Source organism: Aedes albopictus, chromosome 3 (assembly GCF_035046485.1).
Source record: "Aedes albopictus strain Foshan chromosome 3, AalbF5, whole genome shotgun sequence".
Taxonomy (NCBI): domain Eukaryota; kingdom Metazoa; phylum Arthropoda; class Insecta; order Diptera; family Culicidae; genus Aedes; species Aedes albopictus.
The window spans coordinates 421,877,377-421,903,209 of NC_085138.1; the positions used below are offsets into that span (position 1 = coordinate 421,877,377).

At 35.5% G+C, this 25,833-nt stretch overlaps 2 long non-coding RNA genes across 2 annotated transcripts in view; both read right to left on the reverse strand.

The window, feature by feature from the left end:
- LOC115267949 (uncharacterized) overlaps positions 1–25,833 on the reverse strand; it is a 407,801-nt gene that overhangs the window by 32,114 nt on the left and 349,854 nt on the right. The window lies entirely within an intron of this gene.
- On the reverse strand, positions 15,221–16,381 carry LOC134292042 (uncharacterized). Its single transcript, XR_009999422.1, has 2 exons — positions 15,658–16,381; positions 15,221–15,580 (listed from the first exon to the last, which is right to left on the reverse strand). It is a non-coding gene; the product is annotated as an uncharacterized LOC134292042 (long non-coding RNA).

Below are 25,833 nucleotides of genomic sequence, written 5' to 3' on the forward strand. Positions count from 1 at the left end.
CAAAAAGCGAAAACCTGTTCAAAATTACAAAGAAGGTGATTTCATTGTTCTAAAAACTTGCAAAGAAAATAAATTATCTGAAAAGTTTAAAGGTCCATATATGATAAAGAAAATATTACCGAATGATCGATACCTTGTTACAGACATTGATGGGTTTCAAGTCGCAAATTTACCTTTCAGCTCAGTGTGTTCACCAAATAATATGAGAAAATGGCTCTCAGATTGCAATTCACTTTCTAATTATAACGTCGATGAGGACATCGACGAGTCAGGATGACCGAATGTAGTATGTAGGCTGAAGTAGGCCATGACTTAGGATTAACTTTGACAATTGACTTAAGACGATCATTCCCCAATAAACTGTGAAACTGAGAACACGTAGTTTTACTACAGGAGGAGTCCTAGGAAGAATTTCTGGAGCAACCCTATGGGAAACTCCTGGAAGAACTCCTGGGGTATTCCTGGAGGTATTTCTGGTGGTATTCCTGGAGGACGCCCTTAAGCAATTTCTAGAGAATTATCTGAACGAATTCCTGGAGGAATCACTGAAAGAACTTCTAGAGAAATCTCTGCATGAATCCAAGGAGAAATCCCTGGAAGAATGCCTAGATTAACCGTTATGTGGCCAGCAAACTTTATGCTTTTTTCTACACCGTGTATTTTAAATGGGTGCTGGGTACCCGGGTACCCTGCCGGCCACATAAGGATTAATTCCTGGAAGAATGCCTAGGAGAATTCCTAGGTAGAATTCTTGGAGGAGTTCCTGAAGTTATTTACGGAGAAATTCCTATAGAAGTCTCTAGAAAAGTCCATGGAAGAATCCGTTGAAGAATTTTTGGATAAATTCCCGTATGAATTCCTAGAGAAATTCCTGGTGGAATTTTTGGAGGAATCCCTGAAGCAGTTCCTAAAGGAATCTCTGGATGAATGTCTGGAGGAATCCTAGATGAATTCCTGTAGAAATTCCTGGAGGAATCTCCAGAGGAACTCCTGGACAGTCGACAGCTAACTTTTGTTGAGATCGGTTGTGTTTTTCTACGCTGTACAACGAACACTAGATTTCTTTGTGAACGGGCGCGCGGTTGAGAAATCAACGACGAAATGGAGAAAGAAATTGTGATAAAACCAAATATACTATATTAACAATATAGGTCACTTCGTGTTTTCACATACAACGACATGGAGACGCCGTTTACGAATGATTACAGCACCACCTGTTATCAGAAAAAGTCAATAATTGTATTTTGATCAATTTTTGTTTACCGTGCAAGGTGACATTTCTCGAAAAAAGATGTTAGGGGTGTCAAAGTTTTTTGTTCTCAAATAATCGGTTAATAAATAATCGATTTACAATATACACGAACAAAATAATATTTCATTAGATGACATCTACGAATACATCTGTAGAAGAATTTGAATGCTCCCTCATTGTAACGTCATCGTTTCACTACGAAATTTAAAATTTTCACCCTCAAAATTAACTTATATTTTGTCCTGGTGGTTGCTATTTTCCTTTGACAATGGCTTCTAATATCATCTTTCTTAATGTCCACGCTGACATACATACATCGGATTGGATAGCTTACAAAAACCCGGAAGATCACCAACCAAGTGCACGTCAAATTTCTTGTGGCAGAGTGCAAGACATTGAATCCAAGGGTGCACAAGCTAATGGACCGATGCACGAATTTAATAATTTCAACGTTTGAGCGTTCCGTGCTTACAAAAAAAGAGCTCCGGGACCGGACCTGTGAATAGAACCCGCTAAATTTATTTTCGATTAATTTCGTTGTTCTTCCGACGTGAACTGTGGGTTTATTCGAATACTGATTGTTTTATTCCGGACCAATCGACTTTGTTGTTGGATGTGTGAACATTGTGCTGTCAAAGATTGAACATTTACACGATCGTCGCGAAATCCTTGTAAATCTCATTACAGTCCGGATTCGCTGGTTGGGTCACGACTGCGCCCCGATTAGCGAATCGTGTTCGTTCGCAACTGACAACTGATGAAAATGCTCTAGACACACGCAAGCGATGAGAAATACGTCACGAAACACTCATATACCCGCACAAACGTTCTGTATACAAGAGCTGCGTTGCGACGGCGATCAAACGTCAAACTCGTTTTGACATCGATTTGGACATTGACAGCGTTTTTAGTTGGGTTTTACCCCAAACAGTGAACATTCAACCATCGAGACAGCCCATCTAACGAGCCTCCAACGAACGAATCGGCGCTGTATTTTTAAATATACAGTCATGGCGTCATGGGCTTCTGGGTGAACTTCAGTCAGTAAAAATATTCTGGCAAATTCGCCTGCTGCGGAGTGATAGTCCTCCATAAATTTAGTCAGGCATTCCTTCAGATGTTCTTTCTGAATTCCTTCTGATTTTCTAACGGAAGTTCCTTCTCAGTTTTCTCTTTTCCTTTGCTAACCGGAAAAATCCACATTTATCCGTTGCTAACCGTCGTTAACCGCGTCTAACTGCACCTGCGGCTCAGTTAGCAGCGGTTAGCGACGGTTAGGAACGGATATACATATGCGGATTTTCCGATTAGAAAAGGAAAGGTCATTCCCCTTGGTTTCCTTCTAGAGTTTTTTTTTTCTGAGATTCATTCAGGAGCTCTTTTTGAAATTCCTCCAAGTGTGCCTTCACAGATCGATTTAAAGTTTTTTTTTTCTTAAATTTCTCCAGAGGTTCCTTCTAGGGACCCCCTGAGTTCCTACTGAAATTACTCCAGCAATTTCTTCTGATGTTTCTTAAAGAATTAATTCTATAGGAATCTTCAAGAATTCTCTTCTAGGATTCATCAAAAAGTTCCTTATAGGATTTCCTTATAGGAGTTTCTTGGAATCCTGCAGGAGCTCCTTCAACGATTCCCTCAGGAGTTTTTTTTACGAATACCTCCCGGAGTTCCTTCTGGAATTCCTCCAAAACTTTCCAAGAACGACCAAGAGTTGTTTCAAGGATTTATCCAAAAGTTCCTTCAAAAATTCCTCCTTCTGGGAATTTCAACCGGGATTTCTACCAGTATTCTCCCAAAAGTTCCTTCTAGAATTCACTCCGTCCGTCGATTCTCACCGAGTCTTCTGGGATTTTTCAAGGAATTTCTTTTGAAATTCCGGAGAAATTCCGAAGTGACTTTGTAAAACTCTGACGCGATTTTATATGAACAATTTAATAAATATTTTTCGAGAGATCTTTCCAGGATTCCTTCAGAAGTTCCCTCTTTGAAGTATAAGAAATCTTTCAGGAATTATTTTCGAGATTCCTTCCGAGATTTCTATAAATTTGGAATGTCGTCAGAAGTACTTTTTTCCGGGATTCCCAGAAGGAATAGCGATTCCCAGAAGGAATAAAGGATTTGTAGTAATGAGTTGGTTTGTTGTATGGTGAGATGCTAAACTCTCCGTTTCTGCATTGAAACGGTGCAAACTCATGGGTATTATGATTCTTAGCCTAGTTTGATGCTGCTTGAGTAAAACTTTGGGGAACTATGTTGTTGAAGTTGCAATTAATGAGAATACAACAACACAGTTACACAAAGTTTTGCTCAAACAGCATCAAATCTCCCAAGCAGTCATAAAATCCTTCCTTTTTTGTTACCATTATCGCAGTTACCATTTTATTGCAGTAACGGAGAATTTACTTTCTCATTATAAAAAAAATTCAGCTTATTACCTCGTTTATTACTACAAATCTAGTATTTCACTGACTGCGTTTTATTCATGGAGATATGTAATCTCAGATAAAAAAAAAAAATGTTGGAAGATGGAGGAAGAACGCTGGAACGCTTTCCCTGCAATTCCGAAAGAAGTTCCTAAAATAATTCCAGAATAATTTCTAGGATGAATCCCCCAAGAGCTTCTGGAAAAATCTTGGAGAAAAAAAAATCCAGAGTACAATTCTTAAAGGGATCCCACAAGGAAATTCTTGTGTAATTTCTGGAGAAAATACCCTTCATAACTCGCTAACGGAAAGTTCGATTTGGGTCGTCTGTGTTTTAGTCTCTGTTAAGAACGTTTATCGGCTCAAATTTACTTTTCATCTGCTACTTCGCATGTCGCGCGAGTCGCGACTTCGATTCGGTGCTGCGACGATAATATACGCCAGAAATTGTTCAAGAAGAGAGAATGAGCCATTTTACGAAGTGACAACAATGTTGATGATGATATTGATTTTCACGGGTTGTTGGACGCTACCTCCTGTCAAAATTCATTTATAAAATCGGCTCGTAAAATGGACTATTAAATTTGTTCTAATTTGAGTAGTTGAAAAAAATCGATTAATGTTTAATCGATTATTTCAGAAGAAATGGGCATCCCCACCTTGCAATGACAGTTCGACTGAATAAACGTCATTCGGATAGCGCATGCATTTAGTGTGTATTAGTACCTCTTCTGACGCTTGGTGGCGCCACATTCACTAAAAAGGTGTCGCCAAAAAACCCAGCAAGAAACGTTAGGATCACATGAGACTAATGTAAGACAAACCGGTGAGACAGTTAGGCTTACAAAATCCCTCACGTTAGGCTCAGGTTCGACAAAATTCAGGCTAATATGACACACTTTTGTTAGACATATTTTCGAGCTCGACCCTTTGTTAGGTATGTTTTGCCTAACGTGAGTCTAATGTTAGGCATATTTTGCACTGGGCTGTTAGACCCCGGTTAGGCATTATTTTTATGCTGGTTTATTTACATCTAGCTGCCATCCGCGGAGGAAATAAAGTTGTGGTAGTGAGCATGGCCAGATTTTCACCACCACAACTTTACTTCCGCCTTGGATGGAAGCTAGATGTAAACAAGTTGAAAATAGCTCAAGGCAGAAAATACCTTACGCTGCAAGTTGCAAGTTTATAATGTTTGATGATAACTACAACAAGAGGAATCCTAGATAGGAATAGTTCAATGAAAACTACAACACGGAGGAAAGTGAACTCTCGGACAGGAACGATGGTGCTCCGGGTGCGTGAAAGTTCGGAGCTGGAACTTCGATTTGCGGCAGGACTGGTTTTAATTACGGTTACGCTAAAGACGAGCCAACAGATCCGGCGGAACGACGACATTGGAATGCATTTTCATCGTTGGGGCAGGCCAGATTTGTGAAAAACTATCGACGAGCCAACAGATCCGGCGGAACGACGACATTGGAATGCATTTTCATCGTTGGCGCCGGCCAGATTCATGAAAAACTCATCCCAGTCGTAGTGATCTTTGAATATTTGTGAAGATTCCGAAGATACTACTGTAGAGCAGGCAACTTTGGACACCAGCGACCAAGTCGATAACGGCGATTCTGTAAAGACATCGTTGAACGATGACGACAGCGCCCAGTGGCACCGGATGTCGATAACATGGCTACATCGCCGGTGGATGTCATCGGTTTGGCCACCATTCAGTAACATGTCGCCGGCGAAGGTTCGGGTAAGGGTTGTCACCGTGGACGACATTTCTGAGACAATAACTCTACAGATTCTTATGTAAATTTCTTCGGAGATTTCTAAGGGAATCCAACGAGATATTTTTCGGCAATTACTCGAAAGATTCCTTTGAGAATTGCTGCACAGATTTTTTCAAGCATTTTCCAATAAAAGCTTTGGTAATTTCTCTAGAAATGTCTACGGAAATTTATTCAAAGATTTCCGAGAGAATAACTTTAGGGATTCCTTTGTTCGGTTTTCCAGATATTCTTATCGAATTTATTCTAACAATTGTTCCGTAAATTCCGCAAAAAAAAATTGAATTTTTCTGGAGATTATACATATAGAAAATATACTAAAAATTATTTACTCCATAGAGTATTTTAAGCATTGTTTCCAATATTCCCTTGTAAATCTATTCAAAGGTTCTTTTAAGATTTCCGGCTGAGATATATCCGAAATACTTGATTTCAAAATTTCTCGAGAGATATTTTCAAAATGTGCTCCAGAGATTCTTTAGAAAATTACTCCAGAAAATCCTGAACAAATTACTTCTTAGATTAATTGGTAATTTCGATCTTCAAGAGTTTTCCCACCAAATTCTTCGTTTTTTTCTCCAGATTTCTTCAGAAATTGCTTCACAAGTTCCTTCAAGATTTTCCCCACAAATTTGTTTATTCATTCCTTCACAGATAACTTCGAAGAATCCTGCTAGACTGGATTCAGAAATTATTTCAAAAGCTCTTGAGTCTTTTTCAGAGTGTTATTGAGTGAGTATTATTTCAGAGATTCATTTGTTTCATTTTTGAGATATTCTTTTGTGAATTTCTCCAGGAACTATTTCGTATATTTCTCAGGACATTATTTCGAAAATATATCCTTAGATCATGTCTTAAGTTTTCCTAAAAATTACTTAGTGCTTTCCTCCAGAAAGTATTTTTTGAATACTATGAAAAAACACCCTAAAATTTTTATTTGTAGGTTCTTTTAGAATATCCGGAAATATCCGGAAATCCTTCTAAAATTTTTCGATAGATGCATTCAGAATTTGCTCCAGAGATTCTTTAGGAAGTTTCTCCAGAAAATCTTAATCTTAGATTATTTCGAAATTTTGACCTTCAAGAGTTTTGCCATAAACTACTTCGTTTTTCCTCAATTGAGAATTAATATAGAGATTCCCTCGAATATTTCTTCACAAGCTCCTTCAAAATGTTTGCCACAAATCCCTGTGTTCGTTCCTCCAGATATTTCTTCGAAAATTTTGCCAAGAAATTTCTTCAGATATTTTTCCCTAGGAAATTGCTCCAGAGAATCCTACGGAAAAAATTTGTACACATTTCCGAAAGTATATCTCGCCTAATCTCTGGCAGAACGAACGAAGATTATTCGTTTATTTTACAGTGTTTGTTTTAGGAATTCCTTCATATATTCCATTTCTGGATTTTTTCAGATACTTTTCTTGTTATTTTTGGCGTAACGTCCTCATTTGGACAAAGCTTGCTTCTCAGCAAGCTATATCATGTGGAAGGCACGTATCTTAACGAAAAAATTCTGGAGCGACAGGGAATCTAACCCATCACCCTCAGCATGGTCGTGCTGAATACCTACGGCTTTACAGCTGTGGCTATAGAAACCCTGTTTCTTCCAGATATCATTTGGGAATTGATCCAGAAATTCCTCCTCTTTAGATTTTTTTTCAGGAATCCCTTATAGTACATTTAGATAATTCAAGGGAATTACTTCAGAGATCCTTTCGGACATTCCTCCTGAGATTTATCTGTAGAATTAATCCCCAGATTCCTTCCAAAATTTCTAAAAAAATGTTTGTTTCTCCTTATATTTCTTTATTTTTTCAGATTTGTAAGAGAACTGTTCCAGAGATTTCTCTGTTCATTTAAGGTGCTTCGGTCTCGTTAATTTCTCCAAGATTTTTTCCGTTAATTTCCCTAGACATTTTTTATGGAATTCCTCTGGAGATTGCTTTGAAAATTGGAGCACAGATCTTTTGGATATTATCTACAGATTCTTTCAAATATTTCTTCAGACTTTCTTTTGGGATTTCCTTCTGGGGCATTTCTGCAATTTCTTCAGAAATTCATTAAAAAGTCCTCAAGAGATTCTTCCTGGAATTGATTGAAAATTCGTCCACAGATCCTTCCGGATTTTTTCCTCAGATTTCTTCAATATTCCTCCAGAGATTATGTTAAAAATTCATTCAAATATTGCTGCAGGGGATCTTTCATAATTTCACTCTTGGATATTTCAGGAATTCCTCTATAAATTCCTTAGAAATAACTGCTGAGAATCCTACGGGAATAACTCCTCGTTTTTCTCCTAGAGATTATTCCTTCAGACATTCTATCGATATTTTCTGCATAGATTGCTTTCTATGTTTGTTACTAATATTTTGATACTATAGGTATTTCTTCAGAAATTTCTCGAGAATTTTTCGGAAACTTCTCCGGAGATTCCTTAGGAAATTGCCCCATAGAATCACACCGGACTAAATCCAGATATTATTTCAAGAATTAATTTACAGATTCGATCAAGATTTCATTCAAGGTTATTTGCTACAGTTTTGCGTGTATTCAGTACACGACGCGACCGCTTCCGGGTTAATGGTACATGACGATCGGTTAGCAAACATTCTTCCAAAAACTTTTTCGAGCAATACCTCAGAGAATTCTAAGAGAAATCCTCTAGAGTTTATTTCGGAAAGATTCCTTCAAGAATTGTTCCACAAATTCTTTCAATATAATTCCGTGAAATACTTTGTGAATTTCTCTGAATATTCCATCGAAAGTTTCCCCTCAGATTTGTGAAACCATTCCTCCATAGATTTCTGTTTTGTAGATTCCATCGGAAATTTATCCTCAAATTCTATTGGAAAATTTCCCAGAGAATCTTTCGGGAAATCTTTCAAATATATCTTCGAATATTTCGGAATCTTTTTTACAGATTTTAGGGAATTCATTAAGAGATTGCTTCTTTCTACAGATGTTTCTTTGTTTATGCCTTCTGATTTTTTTATGTATTTGCTCTATAGGTTGATTTGAGAATAGCTCCACAGATGCCTTCAAGAATTCCCCAGAAACATTCTGTGTTCAATTTTCCAGAAAATTGTCCGGGAATCTATCCAGAGGTATCTGAGAGAAACCTCTTTCTATGCGAATTTCTCCAGAGATTGCTAGTGAAATTCCATCAGAGATTTTAGGGAAATATTTCCGATTAATTCAAGAATTACTACAGATTCCTTCTAAATTTCCAAAAAAATAAGACTTTGTTCATTTGTCCACCCGGTGACCTGGGAACAAGTTGGGGACCTTGGAATCTCCGGTAGAAATGGCCATTTTTCGATTCTAAAAGAATCCCATCTGGATGAATTTCTGGAGGAATCGATGAGAAATTTCGGATGATGTTTATGCATGAATTCATGGAGGAATTCCTGAAGAAATTCCTGAAAAAACCTGGAGAAAATCCTGGAGGAATGCCAAAAGGAATTTTTCGAGAAATTCCAAGAGAATTTCCTGGAGACTTCCGGGAGATTTTTTTTAGGATTTTCTGGAGTAATCCGTAGACGAAATCTTGGAGGAGTTTCGGCAGAAATTCCTATAGGGTTTTCTGGAGGAATTCCTGGAAGTATTTCTAGAGGGATTCCTGAAGAATTTTAGGAGGAATTCCTTGAACAATTTCTGGAGGAGTTACTGGAGAAATTTCTGGAGGAAGTCTTTGAGGAATTTCTAGAGCAATTTTAGTGGGGGTTCCCTTGAGGAATTTCTGAAGGAATTCCTGGAAGATACTTCTGTAGGGTTTTTTTTGAGGATTTTCTGGAACAATTCATGGATGAATCAACGGAGAAATTCCTGAAGAAATTCCTGGAGATATTCCTGGAGGAATCCATGAAGGAATCCCTGTTGGAATTCCTCGAGGAATTCCTGGAAGAGTTCCAGGAGAAATTACTCTAGGATTTTTGGAGGAGTCCCTAGAGTATGTTTTGAGGGCATCCAGGCAGAAATTCCTAGAGGATTTTCCAGTGAAATCCTTGAAGGAATTCCTGGAGCAATCCCTACAGGAATTCCTGGAGGCATTTCTGGAGGAATTCCTAAAGCAACATTTGGATGAATTTCTTAAGAAAATTCTGATTCTTTGATGAATTTCTGGAGAAATATCTGGAGGAACTTCTCTAAGAATTTTGAAGGAATTTCTGGAGGAAAATCTGGAGGATGTTATGAGTAATTTCTGGAGAAATTCCTGGAAAAAATCCTGAAGGAATCCATTGAGGAACCCCTGTAGGAGGAATTCCTGGAGGAATCCCTAAAGGAAATCTGGGAGATATTCTGGCAGAAACTCCTAGAGGATATTCTGGAGAAATACCTGGAAGAATCCCCGAAGAAATTCCTGTAGGAATTCTTGGAGAAATTACGGGAGGAACTACGGTAGGAATACCTTGAGGAGTTTATTGAGGAATTTCTGGATAAATATTTGAGGCTTCCTGGAGGAATTCTTGGAGGAATGTCTGGAGAAACTCATCGAGGAAATTATGAAGGAAGTCCTGGAGGAATTTCTGAAGAAATCTATTGATGAATCCCTGAAGGAATTTCTGAAGAATTCCTGGAAGAATCACTGGAGGAATTTCTGGAAGAGTTCCGGGAGAAGCTCCTTCAGGATTTTCTGGATGAATCCCTAAGGAAATTCCTGAAGGAATTCATGGAGGTCATTCTGGAGGAATTTCTGAAGGAATTTCTCCTGGAACCCTTCCAGAAATTCCTTCAGGAATTCCTCGAGGAATTTCTCCAGGAATACCTCCAGTAATTCCTCCAAAACCTCCTTCAGGAATTTATCAAGGAATTTCTTCATAAACTCCTCCAAATGTTCCTGTAGAAATACCAAAAGAAACTCCTTCATGGAGTTAAGTTACGTTTCGTTAAGTAATTTCTTTGAGAATCCCCCATAAATCCCTCCGAAAATTCCTTCAGAGGCTTTCTGGAGGAATACTGGCAGAAATTTTAAGAGGATTTTCAGGAGGAATACCTTAAGGAATTACTGGAGAAATTTCTGGAGTAGTTTCTGCAGGAACTTTTTTTATTTTTGTGTATTTTAACTTATGCTAATTCTACACTAAGCTCTGAAGGAACTTTTGGAGGGGTTTATGGAGGGTCCCAAAGGAATTACTGAACGATTTCAGGATTTTTTTAGAAAATTTTCTGGAGGAGTTCCTGATTGTTTTTCTGCACGAATTTCTGAAGGAACTTTTCGAGTAGTTTATAGCGGAATTCCTTGATAAATTCCTGAAGGAGGTTTTGGAGGAATTACTAGAGGTATTTCTGGGGGGAATTACTCGAGGAACTCCTGGAGGAATTCCTGAAGGAATTCCTGGAAGGGTTGCAGGAGGAATTCCTTGGTAAATTTCTCCAGAATTACCTCCTGGGATTCATCCAGAAAGTTTTCTAGAAATGTTTGCCAGAATTCCTCCAAGATTTCCACCCCTCCAAGGATTCCTCCAGAAAATCCTGAAGGAGCTTCCCCGAGAAATTCCTCCAGGGTTTCCCCCAGGAATTTATAAAGCAATTCCTCCAGGGATTCATCCATGAATTTCTTCAGAAATTCCTCCACAAATTTCTCCAGAAATTCTTTCAGAAATTCCTCGAGAAGTTTCCTCCAAGAAAGTTCAAATATTTATCCAGAAAATCCTTAATAAATTCCTCAAGGAGTTCATCCAGGAATTCCTACAGGGATTTCTCCAGGAACTTTTCCAGGGATTCTTCCAGATATTTCTCTACGGATCCCTCCAGAAAACCCTAAAGACTTTTCTCCCGAAACTCATTCAAGAATTCCTTCAGGAATTCCTAGAGAAATTCATACAGGGTTTTCTCAATGGATTCCTCCCGGATGTTTCCAGGAATTTCTCCAGGAATTTCTTGAGGAATTCCTTCTAGGATTCACTCATGAATCTCTCCATAAATTGCTCAAAACATCTTCCAGATTTTCCTCCAGGAATTCCTTCAAAATTCTTCAAGAAATTCCTCCAGACATTCGTACAGAAATTCATCAAAGAATCAGAATTTCATCCACGAATTCCTCCATAAATTCCTCCAAATGTTGCTTCAGGAATTCCTCCAGGGATTGCTCCAGGAATTCCTCCAAAGGTTCCACCGGAAAATCCTCTAAGAATTTCTGCCTGAATGCCTCCAAAATACACTCTAGGGATTCCTCCAAAAATCCTAGAGGAATTTCTCCCGGAACATTTCCAGGAATTCCACGATGAATTCCAACAGGGATTCCTTCATGGATTCCTCTAGGAATATCTCCAGGAATTTTTTCAGGAATTCCTCCGTTGATTCATCCATGATTTTTTTCAGAAATTCTTAAAAAAAATCCTACAGAAATATCTTCCAGGAATTCCTTCAGAAATTCCTCAAGGAAACCTCAAATATTGCTCCAGAAATTCCTCAAAGAATGCCTCCAAAAATTTCTCCATCAATTCCTTCAGAAATTTCTCCAGTAATTCCTCCAAAAATTGTTCAAGTACGTGCTCCAAAAAATCCTCCTAACATCCTTCAGGAATTCCTGTAGAAATACTTCCAGGATTTCCTCCAGTTAATTCTCCGGAAAGTCCTATAGGAATTTCTGCCGAAACTCCTCCAAGATTTTGTCTATGGATTACTCCAGAGCATCCTAAAAAAATCTCCCGGAAGTCTTCCAGGAAATTCTCTTGGAATTTCTCGAGAAATTCCTTTTGGCATTCCTCCAGGATTTTTTTCAGGAATTTCCTCAGGAATTCCTCCATGGATGCATGCATGAACATCTTCAGAAATACCTCATCAATTCCTCCAGAAATTCATCCAGCTGAAATTCTTTTAGAATTGAAAAATGGCCATTCCTATCGGATATTCCAAGGTCCCCAGAACCTGTGCCAAGGTCACCGGGTGATCAGAGTCGATCAAAACCATTTTTCTTTGTTTTACTGGATTACGCGCGGCATTCTGAGAAACTTGAGGTGTCGCATGATGGGATTTAGGGGCCGTTCATAAACCACGTAGACTTTTGGGGGGGAAGGGGTGGGTCTGACCAAAGTCTACACTCAATGGAAATTTCAAAAGTCTACGAGGGGGGGATGGTGAGGTCTGAAATGGCCAAATTTTGGTCTACGTGGCTTATGAACAGCCATTATTTGGAATCGAAAAATGGCCATTTCTACCGGAGATTCCAAGGTCCCCAGAACCTGCTCCGTGGCCACCGAATGACCGGGTTAACCTAAGCAGGTCCGCAATTATATGTTTAGAACAATCTGTCACTAACAAGGTCAATAACATGCTGTTTTCTAGTCGAAATTGTGATGATTTGGTAATATTATGGATCATGCCGCACTTAGATCAGCCCCGCAAAAAAGGGGGAGGGTCATAGGGGAATTCCCGCCAAATCATTATTAAGATACACTCTTCCCCTTGATGATACTTCAAACCGAATGCAATTTGGTGCCCTAGTTTCGGAGAACGAGCCATTTGAAGTCAGAAAGAATCGTCCCGGGTGATTAAGGGTAGTTAATTGATTTAAAGATTCATAAGAGAATTGTTTCGGAGATTCCTTCGTTCAGCTTTCATTCTTTAACAAGTTGTTCTACAAAATCCTAAGCGATTACTTTTTAAATAATTTCAAAATTGTGTCCTTCTATAGTTTTCCTAGATTTTTTTTCGTTTTTCCTCTATTGAAAATTACTACAGAGATTTTTTTCTTTAACAAGTTGTTCTACAAAATCCTAAGCGATTACTTTTTAAATAATTTCAAAATTGTGTCCTTCTATAGTTTTCCTAGATTTTTTTTCGTTTTTCCTCTATTGAAAATTACTACAGAGATTTTTTTCTGAGAATACCTTTACAAGTTCCTGCAAGAGTTTCCCCACAAATTCCTTGTTTACTCCTCCAGTAATGTCTATCAGAATTCTTTCAGGGATTGCTACAGAACTTTCTCTAGAGATTACTTTTGAAATTTCTGCAGATATTCCTTAGGAATTCACTCGAGAAAATCCTACGAGACTGAATACATTTTTTTTTCAAAAATTTGTTTACAGATACATTTATGAATTTTTATAAAAATTAAATCGTTTTTCCTCCAGAGATTCTCTCAAAAATTTCGCGGGAGACAATTTCAAAAATTCGTTTGCAAGTTCCTTTGGAAAATTTCTCACAAAATACTTCGGAAATTCCCTGAAATATTCCATCGAAATTTCATTTTCGTTAACTTATCCAGAGATTTCTTCCTTTGTGCCTTCTGAGTTTTTTTATATTTTCTTTTTATATTTTCTGTGTTTTCTGTTATATTTTCTGTGCATCATTGGTACAAATTTGAGCTCGATTGGTTAATCTTTCGCAAAGTTATAACCGTTCTGGTGAAACACTATTTTTTAGACTACTAATTTTTTAGCTGTCATATCTCAGAGACCAGTGAACCGAATTGAATGAAATTTTGAACTTTTTTCTACAATATATTAATGCTTGAAAATCATTTAAAACATGGGTACTTTTTAAACGTTGAAAAAAGTTACAATGGATTGACACTTTTTGGATCTTTATCGAAAAAATGCATTTTTTTTAATCAATGTCATGAAATTTTATTTTCGATATCCAAAGATTTTCTACTTCTGTTCATAAGATATCCATAAAAAGATATATTAGAGCCTGTTTGGATTAAAGGAAGAACACATTTAGTATTTTTTGGGCAGTATAGTAAATTTGATTCATTTTCCTATAAATGGGTAAAAATGTCAAACCATCATAACTTTTTCCAAAGTTTAAAAAGTATCTATGTTCTGATGAATTTTGAAGCACTATTATATTGTTGATAATCGCTCAAAATTTCATTCAATTCGGTTCACTGGTCTCCGAAATATGACAGTTCAAAAATTGATAGTCTAAAAAATAGTGTTTTACCAGATCGGTTATAACTTCGCGAAAGATTAACCAATCGAGCTGAAATTTGTACCACTGATGCACATATAATAAGTTAATAAACAGTCAAAATTTGAGAATATTCGATGCACTATATGAAAAGTTACACCATGTTGAACTTTTTTTGTGAGAGAAAAAAAGTTGCCTATCCCAAACATTTTGGCCACCCCCTGTAGCTTGACGGTTACTTGGTTATTTATATTGGATTGTTGTTTTTGAAAGATAAACGTGTTCACAAAAAAAAAATCGTTTCAATGGTTGTCATACAATCAACAAAAAAGTACTGTTTTTTTTCAATAATTGAAAAATATTTAATATAATGATGATTTTAAAATAATGCTAAAATTGTTCTTCTATTATTATTTTTTATTTTTTAATTGTTTTAATTGTTTTTTTAATAAACATCTATAATCCTAGTAATAATCCTATTGAAATGCCGATAGCTGCGTTTTTCTCTTGTAGCATCCAAGAAGAAGATTGATGATCGGCATGAAGACGGAAAACAAGATAAGGGATGGATGGGACTTCTGTTTCATTCCACAGCCGTTGAAGTTTTGGATCTGCAATAGAAAATATATTTTTAGAAATGTGAACTTTATGTTTTTCATGATAATTTTACCTGAAACAAAAGGTATTTGTAATTTTGCAGAAGAACACAACAGGTCCAAATCGGTCGTTCGTTTATTTACTGATTTCCTACGAAGATACAAAACAGAAATATTCACACGTATCGTTCAACCGTAGATCAATATTGTAAAATACTCACGTTGCAAACACTTATTGTCTGCTTTTTTTCTCACAAATAAGGCTTTGGGAATTCGTGTTTTAATTTAGGAAACTATCGGTGATTACATTTTAGCATTTTTTTATTTTTTTTATTTTAGCATTTGTACTCTATTGTTGTTTTACAATATTTTTCTCAAGTCAATTATCTAACAATAAAAACATATGGAAAGTGAGTGCAGATATCTTCTGAAAACAACTAAATATTATTATCTAAAAAATCGTTAGCCAACATTTTATTTCAATGCGAATAGTTTTTTTTTATGTAATTCAAATTTCGTCACCGAATATGTGACAATGCTATTTTAGCACTTCATTATAAACTCCATACGAAGATATTCCAAGACAGGCACGGTCACCCTATGCTCAAATAACCGCATCTTTATCGTATGACTCCATCAGGATTTCCAGGAACTCGCTCGGACCTAAAGATGTAAATGAAAAAAAAATAACACTTTTCATTTGAATTTTATGAATATTGTCGAAATGAATTTAATCTTACCATGTTACGTTATCAGGGATTAAATTTGTTGGCACAGAACTAAAGAGTCGTGCATTGCTACATTTACACCCCAGTTTTTTGTGGAATCCTCCTCTCAAATTGATGATTATGATTTTATCCAGAGTCTGCAAAAGAAACAATCTTAATACAAATATAAATAGTGAAAAGAAAATAAAACTCACGTGTAAGAATTCCTTCCGTTCTCTGAATAAACTCGTTATTCGCCAAACATAGATACATTTCTGCTACTCCAGTATTGCCAGGATTTGTTCAATATATTATACATGGATTTTTTTTCACATAGCACATCATATTTTTTTCAATTTATGAGACCGACATTGTATATTTTTTACTGTAGTAAGTACAACGTTTTAGACAGTTTCAGATAAAATTATTTAAAACAATCACCATTTGTTTGATTATATAACCATATTTACAGTGGTCTGGAGTTGGTTTCAAATGAACCAGAAGAACTAGGCATACAAAACAAATGCTAACGAAAATTCAACTTTTGGAAGCATCATCACATCGCGTGTTTTCGAAGCAATACAAATGATAGGTTGAATATTTCGTTTCCACTAGTAAACTTTCTCCTGGAACTCTTCCAACAATTCTTAACACAAATAAAATTTCAAAAATAATAAAAAATAATAATCAGAAATGTTCCATGGAGTTCTTTATGGACTTTGATCTTAGGACAACAATTCTTAACAAAAATAAAATTTCAAAAATAATTCCTATAAAATAATCAGAGTTGTTCAGAGAAGTTCACTGAGAACTGTGATCTTACGACAACAATTCTTAACACAAATAAAATATCAAAAATAATTTAAAAAATAATAATCAGAAATGTTCCTTGGAGTTCTATAAGGACTATGATCTTTCGACAACAATTCTTAACATAAATAAAATTTCAAAAATAATTTAAAAAAATAATAATCAGAAATGTTTCATGGAATTCTTTGAGGACTATGATCTTTCGTCAACAATTCTTAACACAAATAAAATTTCAAAAATAATTTAAAAAAAATAATCAGAAATGCTTCATGGAGTTCTTTAAGGACTTAGATCTTATGACAACAATTCTTAACACAAAAAAAATCAATAATATAATCAGAATTGCCCCAATTCCAATAATAAAATCAAAATTGCCCCAATTCCAATAATAAAATCAAAATTGTCCCAAGGAGTCCTCTAAGAACTGTGATCTTACAACAACTATTCTTAACACAAATAAAATTTCAAAAATAATTTTGAGAAATAATTATCAGAAACGTTCCAAGGAGTTCTCTAAGAAGTGTGATCTTATGACAACAATTCTTAACATAAATAAAATTAAAAAAAAAAAATATATAATCAGAAATGCTCCTTGGAGTTCTTTATGAGCTATGATCTTACGACCACAATTCTTAACACAAATAAAATTTCAAAAATAATTCCTATACAATAATCAGAGTTGCTCAAAAAATTTCACTAAGAACTGTTATCTTACGACAACAATTTTTGACACAAATAAAGTTTCAAAATTAATTTCAATAATATAATCAGAATTGCCCCAAGGAGTTCTCTAAGGACTGTTATCTTTCGACAACAATCTTTAACAAAATAAAATTTCAAAAATAATTTAAAAAAAATAATCAGAAATGCTTCATGGAGTTCTTTAAGGACTTTGATCTTCGACAACAATTCTAAACACAAATAAAATTTTAAAAATAATTCCAATAAAATAATTAGAGTTGTTCAAAGAAGTTCCCTAACAACTGTGATCCTATGACAACAATTCTTAACACAAATAAAATTTCAAAAAATAACTAAAAAAAATATAATCAGAAATGCTTCATTGAGTTCTTTAAAAACTATGATCTTACGACAACTATTCTGAACACAAATAAAATTTCAAAAATAATTTAAAAATAATAATAATCAGAAATGTTCCATGGAGTTCTTTAAGGGCTATGACCTTTCGACAACAATTCTTAACACAAATAAAATATCAAAAATAATTTAAAAAATAATAATCAGAAATGTTCCTTGGAGTTCTTTAAGGATTTGACCTTACGACAACTATTCTTAAAACAAATAAAATTTCAAAAATAATTTAAAAAAAATGATAATCAGAAATATTCCAAGGAGTTCTCTAAGAACTGTGATCTTACGACAACAATTCTTAACGTAAATAAAATTTCAAAAAATAACTAAAAAATATAAACAGAAATGCTCCATGGAGTTCTCTAAGGACTATGATCTTACGACAACAATTCTTGACACAAATAAAATTTCAAAAATAATTCCAATAATATAATCAGAATTGCCCCAAGGCGTTCTCTAAGAATTGTGATCTTACGACAACAATTCTTAACGTAAATAAAGTTTCAAAAAATAGCAAAAAAATATAATCAGAAATGCTCCATGGAGTCTTTAAAAACTGTGATCTTACGACAACAATGCTTAACACAAGTAAAATTTCAAAATAATTTCAATATTATAATCAGAATTGCCCCAAGCAGTTCTCTAAGCACTGTGATCTTTCGACAACAATTCTTAACACAAATAAAATTTCAAAAAAAAATTAATCAGAAATGTTTCATGGAGTTCTTTAAGGACTATGACCTTTCGACAACAATTCTAAACACAAATAAAATTTCAAAAATAATTTTAAAAAATAATCAGAAATGCTTCATGGAGTTCTTTAAGGACTTTGATCTTACGACAACAATTCTTAACACAAATAAAATTTAAAAAATAATTAAAAAAAAAATAATAATCAGAAATGTTCCATGGAGTTCTTTAAGGACTATGATATTGCAACAACAATTCTTAATACAAAAAAAATCAAAAATAGTTCCAATAATATAATCAGAATTGCCCCAAGGAGTTCTCTAAGAACTGTGATCTTACGACAACAATTCTTAACACGAATAAAATTTCAAAAATAATTCCAATAAAATAATCAGGCTTGTTCAAAGAAGTTCCCTTACAACTGTGATCTTATGACAACAATTCTTAACACAAATAAAATTTCAAAAAATAACTAAAAAAAATATAATCATAAATGCTCCATTGAGTCCTTTAAAAACTATGATCTTACGACAACAATTCTTAACACAAATAAAATTTCAAAAAATAACTAAAAAAAATATAATCATAAATGCTCCATTGAGTCCTTTAAAAACTATGATCTTACGACAACAATTCTTAACACAAATAAAATTTCAAAAATAATTTAAAAAAAATAATAATCAGAAATATTCCAAGGAGTTCTCCAAGAACTGTGATCTTACGACAACAATTCGTAACGTAAATAAAGTTTGAAAAAATATCAAAAAAATATAATCAGAAATGCTCCATGGAGTTCTTTAAGAACTGTGATCTTACGACAACAATGCTTAACACAAATAAAATTTCAAAATAAATTTCAATAATATAATCAGAATTGCCCCAAGCAGTTCTTCAAGCACTGTGATCTTTCGACAACAATTCTTAACACAAATAAAATTTAAAAAAAAAATCAGGAATGTTCCATGGAGTTCTTTAAGGACTATGACCTTTCGACAACAATTCTAAACACAAATAAAATTTCAAAAAAAATAAAAAAAATAATCAGAAATGCTTTATGGAGTTCTTCAAGGACTTTGATCTTACGACAACAATTCTTAACAAAAATAAAATTTAAAAAATAATAAAAAAAATAATCAGAAATGCTTCATGGAGTTCTTTAAGGACTTAGATTTTACGACAACGATTCTTAACACAAATAAAATTTCAAAAATAATTTAAAAAAATAATAATCAGAAATGTTTCAAGGAGTTCTCTAAGAACTGTGATCTTACGATAACAATTCTTAACGTAAATAAAGTTTCAAAAAATAGCTAAAAAATATAATCATAAATGCTCCATGAAGTTCTTTAAGAACTGTGATCTTACGACAACAATGCTTAACACAAATAAAATTTCAAAAATAATTCCTATAAAATTGCTAAGAATTTTACCTAGAACTGTTATCTTATGACAACAATTTTAGACACAAATAAAATTTCAAAATTAATTTCAATAATATAATCAGAATTGCCCCAAGCAGTTCTCTAAGCACTGTGATCTTTCGACAACAATTCTTAACACAAATAAAATTTCAAAAAAAATAATTCTTATTAAATAATCAGAGTTGCTCAGAGCATATTTTGGCATATTTTGCACTGGGCTGTTGGACCGCGATTAAACATTATTTTTATGCTGGTTTATTTACATCAAGCTGTCATCCACGGAGGAAGTAAAGTTGTGGTAGAGAAAATGGTTAGATTTTCACCACCACAACTTTATTTGAATAATTTGAAAAATAATCCGACAAGACGTTCTGAAAGGTTCCCACCCGAGAGGTCCGACCGTTTCGATGAATGTGGAGAAGCCTACTGCTATTAATAACGTATTCCTTAATTACTTTTTGTATTAATTTGTATCATTATTTTTTCAAAACTTCAACTCTTCATTAATTAAACCAGGCATCATCTACGGATCGGAACCAGGACCACACCGTAATTACGCAGATTCGCCGTTCTCGTTCGCTATCTCCAAAAGAGGGCACCTGTACAGCGCATCAGTAGCAGTTTGATAAAAAAAAATAATCAGAGTTGCTCCAAGGTGTTCCATTAGAACTGAGATCTCACAAGCATAACAATAATTCATATAAAAAATAAAATTAAAAAAAAATAATTTCAATAAATTAATAAGAAACACTTCAAAGAGTGTCACTTAAGAACTGTTATCCTTGGACAAAAATTCTAAACGCAAAAAAAAAAATAAAAATATAAATTCAATAATTAATCAGAATTGCTGAAAACAAATTAAATATCAAAAATCAATTAATCGGAGTTGCTCCAAAGAGTGCCATAAGAACTGTGATCTTCTCTTAATTCGTAACACAAATAAAATATCAAAAATAATTTCAATCAGGTAATTAGAATTACTCCAATGAGTTTCCTAAGAACTGTAATCTTACGAAGACAATTCTTAACACAAGTAAAATTTCAAAATAATTTCAATTAGGTAATTAGAATTATTCCAACGAGTTTCCTAAGAACTGTAATCTTACGAAGACAATTCTTAGCACAGATGAGATTTTAAAAATAATTTCAACAAATTAGGTAGAATTTCTCCAAGGCATTCTCTAAAAATTGCGATCCAACGACAACAATTCTTAACACAAAAAAAAAAGAAAATTCTACAAATTAATCAGAATTTCTCCAAGCAGTTCGCTAAGAACTATGATCTTACGATCAAGTCTTAACACAAGTCAAATTAAAAAAAATGTATCAATAAATTTATCAGAGTAGCTCCTAGGAATTTCTTAAAAACTGTAATCTTACGACAACAATTATTGACATAAATAAAATTTCAAAAATGATTTCAACGAAATAATCAGAGTTTCTTAAAGGAGTTTCATAAAAACTGTGATCTTACGACAACAATTCTTAACACAAGTAAAATTTTAAAAGTATTAGAATGATGATCACACAAATTGTTTAAATTGTTTAAATTATAAAGAAATACAACAAGAAGTTCCCATAAAATATTGATCTACTCAACACAAGTATAATTTCAAAAGAATTTCCTTTTAACGCATACAGAACGGCACCAAGGGTTCCAGTTCAATAAACAGAGATGGATGCTTAGATACTTACATCTTACTTGTTGGATTGTATACGTTGCTCCGATGAATCTACGCAGAGTGATGATTTTTTCTACTCCACTCATGGGCAGATCGTTTCCAGTTCCGGTGAATCTTGAAAGCTCTTAGGTCCTGCTCAGCAACAAAAAACCTGCAATCGTGTCTTGTGTTTAACTGGCCTGAAATATGTATATCTCTATATATTTGATATAGATATATCGTGATCCGAGTGATTCCACCAGATGTTATTTTCATCTTTGTTTCGCAACACATTACGAAAAAAGCAACCGGAAGGGTATGCACATTATACACCACGATTTTTATTTATCTACCACCGGTACTTTGATTACGGAACGCGTATTCGTTACTGAAATCATATTTTCACTTCGTGGCCTACGATTTCGTATCATCATTATCGCATTTCGCCCATATATTCACTACCTTACGCAACTATTTACAAACTTTGAAAAATATTTATCAAGCCCAGAATATGAGTGGTGGTCGCATTCCACTTCAAACACTCCAGCGTCGAATTGCAGAGATTTCCAGAAACGTAAGCGAATAATATCACTTTTTTACCACAACCACCAGCGTAAATTTCCACTTAATGCAACTGATTGCGGAACAATAAAATAAAATAAAAACAGAATATGCACAACGGAACGTAGTCGGCATGCCATCATCCATCTCCCGGGTCTGCTCACACACAAAGCCGTTTTTACTTCCACATAAACGTTTTCACTTTCAAATCCTCCAGGACCTGCGGACTCGTGAGCTGATTTTGCTTCCGGTAACCATCCTTGGCCACTTTCCAGCTGAAGAAACCGCCGGATTCCGGCGACTAATCACTTCCGCTGGTACCGAGAAACGACACTACGAGCAACACTTTAATATTAACTTGAAACTAATAAATTAACTAATAAAAACGCGTCCGGGTCGACGACGGAACAGATTTTTGCACAAACGACGTTGTATTCGCGACGGTCTGTTGTGATTTTTATGCAAAGAGCTTCGTCAACATAACAGTCAACCACCGTAGAGAAAACAAAACGAGAAAAAGAAGAAACGCATTTATGCTGGCATTCTTTTCGAGCAGCAGCATGCCTAACAGTGCCTAACCGTTGTCTAATGTCTAAAATATTTCTTGCTGGGAATCGAAAGAGTGACCTATATTGTTAATATAGTATATTTGATAAAACACACACTAGCTTTTCAATTTCCTGGAAATGCTGCACAGCCAACAATCGAGGACATGGCACGTTTTGTCAAGACCCTCGAAGGTGATCGGTCAAAAATGGATACCGCCTATAAAATATCCGATGAAAAAGCAGTCTTCATTCGCTTTAATTGCGAAGACGCAATGAGGTTTGTTCTGGAGAACAATAGCTGCGAGCTGCCGTTCTACTACGCTGATGGTAAATAAGTGATGGTGCAAATGTCGGTGGCGGCGGGTCATACTCGCTACATTCGGGTTTTTGATCTCCCACCGGAGGTAACCGATACGGAGTTGTCTGCTGTGTTGGGAGCGTATGGTACGGTGAAACGTGTTGTGCGTGAGCGCTTTCCAGCAGACACTGGTCTAAATATGTTTTCCGCGGCTTGTACGTGGACATCAAGAAGGAGATCCCAGAAACGCTCATCTTCTGCGGTCGAAAAGGGCGGATATATTTCGAAGGTATGAAACCGAAATGTTTCGTGTGCAAGTCTGAAACCCACCTTAAAAAGGCCTGCCCGAATAAACGGACCCAACAATGTGAAGAAGTACACAAGCGGCGGGGGGAACAGCAACCAGCACCAGCAACAAAAATTAAATTAATCAATGATGGAGATGCGGGGATGGACGGGGCAGTAACCGCCGGCGCAGCGAATGTTGGTACCCGCAAACGGCAAAACAAAGGAGGAAACATTGCGAAGAGGACTGATAAACGCCAATTGTCTATCCATTCTTCTGATTCCAACAACCAGCCACAGAAGAAAAAGAAAACGGATACGGTAAATGAAGGCGACGACGACGGCGATATAGTATATAGGCGTTGATGATGACATGCAGAGCAATCGCAGCTACATTGGGGAACCGGATGTCGAACAGGAAAGCGAAAGTGAGAGCGATCTGGAGGTGCTCGATTTCCATATCGCCACTACAGAGGCTATCAAAGCGTGGAACGATAAAAGGGAAAGGATGTCCCGAAGACAGGCGAAAAAAATCGAGCGGTTATTAAATAAGCACAAATAGACTCAACAATATGTTATTTGTTTTGACTCACACATTTCTCCGGAGACGAACCAGCCTTGGGCTGAAAGTCTCGATAATAAAGATAAAAAAAAAAAAACTCCTGGAGAAATCTCTACAGGAATTCCTAAAGGAATTTCTGGAGGAATCTTTGAAGGAATTCCTGGAGGATTTTTCAAAGAAATCCCTGTAGGAATTCACAGAGGAATTAATGGAAGAATTACTGGAGGAATTCCCGAAGAACTATCTGGAGGAATCTCCAAAGACGGATTTCTTGGAGAAGTTCTGAGGGAAATTCGACGAGGAATCCCTGTACCAGTTCCTGAAGAAGTCCCGGAAGCAATTTCAAGAAGAATTCCTAAGGGAATCTCCAAACAGTTCCTGGAGAAAGTACTGAGTAAATTCCTGGAGGAGTTCCTTAAAGAATACAAGGAAGAATTCAGGAAGGAATCCAAATGAGAGTTTCAGGGGCAATCTTTAGAGGAATTTTTAAAATAAGTTGTTTATGTGATCTGACAATGGATTAATATACAGGAACTCACAATCGACTAATCCTAAGGCGCGTCTCCTCCCCACCAGGAAGGAGAAACCTTTAGTCCATTCCGCAAAAAAAAAAAAACACTGAGCGCAATGATAAGATTAACTTACGTATAATTTTATCAGGAAAAAACTTTGATAAGGGATACAGAACTGGGCAGAATAAAGTACGCATTGGCTGTTTTTCATACAAAACTAGCTGTACCCGGCAAACTTTGTCTTGCCTACTGCGTTTTTTGACGTTTCAAGTTTCTAGCCAAGACCAAGTCCCCGGTCAAAATGTATGGAAAATCGATTTTCTAAAACTCTCAATTTTTCTATGTTTTTTGCCTCATAAACCTTCCTTGGGTGAAAACTAACAGAATAAAACCAAGACGACCGAAATCGATCGTTCCGTTCACGAGTTATGCGCGGTCCCACGTATGCCACTGCATTTTTATATATATACTAGCTGTCCCGGCAAACGTTGTCTTGCCCAGCTGTGGTGGTTTGACAACTGTTGAGCTCATAACGTCACCGCACTCTAGATTGATTTCATTTCGATCGTGTTGATTTCCTTTCCAGCTCATGAAAAATCAGTACTTTATCAATTTTTCTACTTTTCTAGTTGAGTTTCGTAACTTTTTGTACATATAAACACAGCCACCATGAATACGAACCGAACCGTGCAAGAATCATGCTGATTGGTTCATCCGTTATTGAGTTTTGTTGCCTCAAAGGAACTTCAAACTCATTTTTATATATATAGATATAATAGATGTTCATGTTTGGGGGGGGGGGGGGGTGGGATGAGGTGGTTGGTAAAATCTCAGCTTCTAATGCACCGATTGATCTCAAATTTTGTCTGGGCATCCATAGTTACTTGAAGTTTGATCTGTGAGAAATGGAAAAAATTTTTGAGCAAGACTTTTTAAACATCGCAAAACTGCCATTTGTGATATTAAAAAAAAAAAAAAAACTTGCATGTAATAGTCTAAATCCTTATTCTTCAATAAGTTAAATTTCAAGCTATTAAATTTGATGTCTATATGTTCACTAGAAGCTGAGATTTAGAGCTTCAAACTTGAGCATTTTGTATGAAAATCGACCAATGTGTACTTTATTCTGTCCAGTACTGTCATTTTTTATTAGTCATTTCATGCAGACTGGCGCGCTGCTATTTATACAATTGATCATCCACGTCTGATAGCCCGTCAATGTGAAGAACTCTTTATTATCAGTGTACATCGTTGATAAAACGTTTGATCAATTATGCGCTGCTGTTTCTAGATCAATGGCGTTCAGCAATGGTACAATTATTATAAAATCTACTTATCATTACTTGTTCTGAGAGCCTAGTTATTCGATTATTATCGATGAGAAATAGAAGGCGAAGATTGTGGTGAAAGTTATCTCTGTGAAGTGTATCAAAAAAAAAAAAACAAATAAAGCTGTTTGCAATTCACACAGGCCATTTATAGGAAGTATGGTATGTGTACTGTCAGAGTAAAGCTGTAAAGATGGAAATCAAAACGGTTTTCCAAAAACTGTTTAAGAACATCTATGTTGGGGGATTTGGAGCTTTTTTCAATGAGATTTGCAAGCACGACCTCACGCAATGATCAAATAGGTGAATGCTGAGTGGATATGGGCAAAGTAAAATTTGAGCAGGATATTGCGAGGCAAAAAGATAGCGGAGACTGAGGAGACTTGTTCCCCCCATATTTGCTCGGAATCAAAAGCATTTTTCTTCTAGCATAATTTTTCC